General features: G+C 38.6%; 1 pseudogene; it reads left to right on the top strand.

The window, feature by feature from the left end:
* Nucleotides 1-398: 398 nt before the first annotated feature.
* LOC133386349 (5S ribosomal RNA) lies at nt 399-517 on the top strand (annotated as a pseudogene).
* The last annotated feature ends 4,422 nt before the right edge of the window (nt 518-4,939 follow it).

Raw genomic sequence — 4,939 nt, 5'->3', positions numbered from 1 at the left:
AAAATCCACTTCAAGTGTCCTCCTTGAGTGCCATTAAGATTGCTTAAGTTGGTAAGCACAAGAGACTGGGTCTTCTCAGTGGTGACCCCAAAACTGTGGAATTCCCTTCCACCTGACTTCTGCATTGTCCCTTCATTACAGGTGCTTAGGCAGGCCTTGAATGCCTTTCTCTTTGTTGCTGCCTTTAACGAAGACCATAAATAGCTGTGTATTTAAGGACAGCACACTCAAACTAATTAATACCCTTTTCTATTGTGGCTACTTTTTCTGTTGTATATAGTAAATATTTCTTATGTAGTAAATAAAAACTTTAAAATGTCCTGGGAAGATGTAGTAATGGCCACCAATTTGGATGACTTTAAAAAGATTACATAAATTAATGAAGGTTAAGGATATCAATCTATGGCCATACTACCTTGAACAAGCCCGATCTTGTCTGATCCTAGAAGCCAAGCAGGGTCAGGCCTGGTTAGTACTTGGATGGGAGACTGCCTGGGAATACCCGGTGCCGTACGCTTAGAGGAAGGCAATGGTAAACCACCTCTGAATACCTCTTACCATGAAAACTCTATGAATACATCCAAAGGATTCATAGGTTTGCCATAAATTGTAATAGACTTGAAGGCATATAACAACAACAAGGGTATCAATGGCTACTAGCCATTATGGCAATGTTCTACCTTCACTATTGGAGGCAATATGCCTCTGTACACCAGTTGAAGGGGGAGCATTGTTGCCCTTATCTCCTGCTTGTGGACTTCCCATAGGTATCTGGTTGTGAGAAGAGGATGCTGAACTAGATGACCTTTGGCCCAATCCAGCAGGGTTCTTCTTGTGCTCTGATGAAGAAGACCTTTTGGCACTCCTAGGTAGCAAGTACACAACCACCCATTGCCTTCCACTCCATACAGCAATGGTGCAAACATTGTGAGAAATCAGTGCTGACTCCCCATCACCTCAAAACTCTGGCACCACAACCCCAGCTGTAAAAGACTGGCATGACAAGGGCCTCCCTGTTCACAACCTGCTGCATACTGATGGGCATTTAGCTAGTCTATACAGATATAGATTTATAGTCATGCCACAAGGGAGTGGGACCCCAGGTTCAAAAGCAAAGAGAATGATTTGCTTGGACAGTGATAGCAATGGGGATGAGAGAAGTGGAGGTAGCACAGTCATACCCCACCTCCAAAATGTGGAATTTATATGTTGAAAGCATCTCTCTGAAGTACCTCCTTTTGTTTTGTTTTTATTAGGAGAACACTAAAATACTATGCTACCACACTAAAGCTAGTACCATAAGAGGTAAAGAACAGGCACAGTATGCATTTGTTTTCTTGTAACCGTCATTCACCTTGGGATACTTTCCTTTTCTGAATGTGTGTTACTGTTTTATCTGATCATAGGGCAACATTTTCTTCATGGTATTATTGAAATGTTGCTGCGACCTTCACAGACAATTATATAGCATTGTGTCTTCTACAATACAGAATGCTGACATTTCGAAAAAAGTTTAGAAGTGGTGGAAGTCCCAAAATAACTTATATGCCAAAGATATTGCAAATATATAAATTGTGTAAACTTTTACTTTACAAAGAGAAGGAGTTAACTGTTTATTCTTTCCCTATCTCAGCAGTATCTAAATCCTTACATTTCCACTATGTTTAATGGGACATTCTCTTAGGAAAGCGCATAGGATTGCAGCCTTAATCCCATTGAACTAAGTGGGACCAACTAAGTGGGCATCCACATGACTGTATTATTAGGTTAGACCAGGAATGTGGAGCTTTTGGCACTGCAGATGTTGTTGAGCTACAACTCCCATCAGCCCTAGCAAGCATGGCAAATGGCCAAGGATGATGGGAGCTATTGTTCAGGAACATCTGGAGGGCCAAAGGTTCCCCACACCCGGGTTAGATCAAGCTCCAAAAATATCTCAGGTTGTACCAAGGTTACTGGGACAGTGATACAGACAGATCTAAATAGCTGCTGGCATATGGGGGAGGTGGCATTTGTATTTTAAAGGGAGAGCAACCCTTTTTGCTAGTAGATAATTTTGGCAACACTTGAAACAGCAGGTGGGGTATTGCACATTTGAGTATTCTTCCCTGTTTAAAATAAATAAATAAATCCCTGCACATAGAGAGCTAGCATGACAGGAAGAAGGCAACACTAGGACCCTTTGCACGGATATGCTAGCATAATAAGCGCAGGGTGTTTCTGTTCAGTCCACCCTCTGCTGTCCGAAGTGGTACAGGTCAAAAACAGCAAAACATCTCATGAGAAAGAGGGCTATGATTGCTTTTATTACAAGCAAACAGTTGTACTTCATTCTCGCCAGTCCTTTAGAAGAGTTTCTGGTTCTCAGGACTGAACTTGAAACTTTGGGAGAAAGGCAAGGAGAAAGCTGGAGGAAGAAGTCTGGGACTGTAGGAAAGGAAAATAATAAAAAGGGTGTGTGGGTTTTGATCTTGTCTAATGAGTGCTGCTCACCAGAAACAAGATATAAAGCCTCTTCCGCTATGAACCTACCCGTTCACTTCGTTCAATATCCAAGGCCCTCCTCCGGGTACCAACTCATCAGGATGCCCGGAGGATTGTTATTAGATCTAGGGCCTTTTCTGTGGTGGCCCCCGAACTGTGGAACAGCCTACCTGTGGAGATACGCCTGGCGCCTTCGGTACTTTCTTTTAGGCGCCAGGTTAAGACCTGGCTATACTCCCAGGCATTTTAATGTTCAATGTGTTTCATTTAATTTTTTTTTTCGTTTAACTTGTTGCTGATTTTATTGTAATTTTATTGTAATATTGTATTTTAATCTTGTTTTGTTTTGTTCACCACCCAGAGAGCTATTCGCTATGGGCAGTTTAAAAATGAAATAAATAAATAAAATAAAATAAATAAAAATAAATAAATAATATCATAGTAGCTCCTGTATGCCCATTATTGTTGCTAAATTACCCTAACACCAGTGTTAAATACTTTAGCCACAGTTTAGCTACAATTGGTCTTTTTAAAAAAACAAACTTTCAAACCATGCAAACCCCCCCCCTTTTAATCCTGGCTTTAAAAAAATGTAACTCTATAAACAACTAAAATATTACACAAGACTCTATAATGAAAAACAATTAAGGTTTGTCTCTTCAGTAACCAGTTTTCTCAGACTTTAATTTATTCCTGGATGAGTCAGCAGGCAAACAGTCAACTCTGACCATTTTTTAATACTTGAACTATAGAATATTTGTTCTGGTTTATTCTGTTCATTCAAGCAACACAGTTTTCACAGTGTGTAAGAAAAGTTATTTGCTGAACTTGCCTCTCAAGGAGAGGGATATTTTAACTTTCTTGAAACCATGGCTGTGTACACACCATGCATATTTCCTCCCTCCAAAGAATCCTGGGAATTGTAGTTTATTAAGGGTGCTGAGTGTTGTAGCTCTGTGAGGGGTAAACTACAGTTTCCAGGATTCTTTGGGGGGATGTGCTTTAAATATATGGTGTGTATGAATCCTATATTGCAGGTATATCTAGTTTTAATAATTTTATTGTGTATACTTGTTTTTAGATTTTGATGATTTTTATCTGTATTTTAAATAAAAAAATATTTTTCACTATTTTATGTAAGCCACATAATTTTTGTGTTATTATTGAGCATCCTATAAAGAAGAAATTAAAATTCTCAGGACAGGGAATAGACTATATACATCTATACAGCCAAACAATTGTTTGAACAGAGAGTGAGAGGTGTTTAAATATTTAAGAAAAAGACAAATAAATCATTGGTCCTTTTTAATCACCCACTCATTATTTATTTACGGGTGTATAATGCAGAATTTTATTTATGTCTCTTTAACACCTCACAGGAAATTATATAATTAATCTTAGATGGTATTTTATGTTATTTCATATTAATACATATATTGTCATTTTTAAATGTGTTATATAGAACAAAGAAATCAATAGTTAACAGTGGAGATTTGCAATAATAATAATAATAAAAACCTTTCTTACTCTTCATTAGAGCAGTGGTTCCCAAACTTCTTTCCATATAGACCGCTTGAAAATTTCTTATGGCCTTCGCAGACCACTTAATGATTTTTCTGACTGTTTTAACAATTGTAATGCACAGTGCTAGATGCTATATGGTTTTAATTGTGTATTTATTGCTTCTTTTATTTCTTATATAGTATTTTTACTGCATTACAATTTGCATTCGATACTGTCATACAATTAAATACAATATAAGATATAAAAGAAGCAATACAAATATAATATGAATGTGCACATTTAATGTGTGCATGCCTTGGACCACCTGCATGAAACTCTCAGACCAGTGGTGGTCCACAGACCTGTTTGGGAACCTCTCTTATCGAGCATTTTACACAAACACTAAAAGCAGCTTTCACTATGGGTTTATATACACGGTAGCTAACTTTGTACTAAAGACGCTGCTTTTACAATCGTAATAGATTTTCAAGGTCCACACTTCTTGCTCAATGGTAGCTTCCAATCTGTTGTTTTCCATTCACACAAGTAGGTGTTCCTCTGGGAAGGATTACTGTCGCTGTTTCCTTGTGGCCCCACCCTCTAATTTTACATGTTTACTTCCTCTGGTTCAAGACTGAAGCAGGGAGAACTCCTTGGTGTGCAACTGACAAGAAAAAATTAAACTGACTAGACCCCCCTCCCCTTCTCCATTGTCCAAGCCTGAGTAAAAGGCGGACCTGGGAGGAGTGAGTGAAAGGCAAAGTAGACAGCAGCTGCGGTTGCTTTTGCAGTCAGCACAGAGAGAGGGAGCAGGCGATGGGGCATAAGAGATCCCACACACTAAAAAAACATTGAAGCAAAGTGCCTATAAGGATGAGTGCAGTGCAGCTGAAACGTTTTTTCCTTTCCTTTTCACATTATCAGTGGATTGGGTTAATACGGATTTAAAAGG

The sequence above is a fragment of the Rhineura floridana genome, chromosome 5 (genome assembly GCF_030035675.1).
Source record: "Rhineura floridana isolate rRhiFlo1 chromosome 5, rRhiFlo1.hap2, whole genome shotgun sequence".
Lineage (NCBI taxonomy): Eukaryota > Metazoa > Chordata > Lepidosauria > Squamata > Rhineuridae > Rhineura > Rhineura floridana.
Note: the sequence above shows the minus strand (reverse complement) of the source record. Positions and strands in the feature narration are given on the sequence as shown.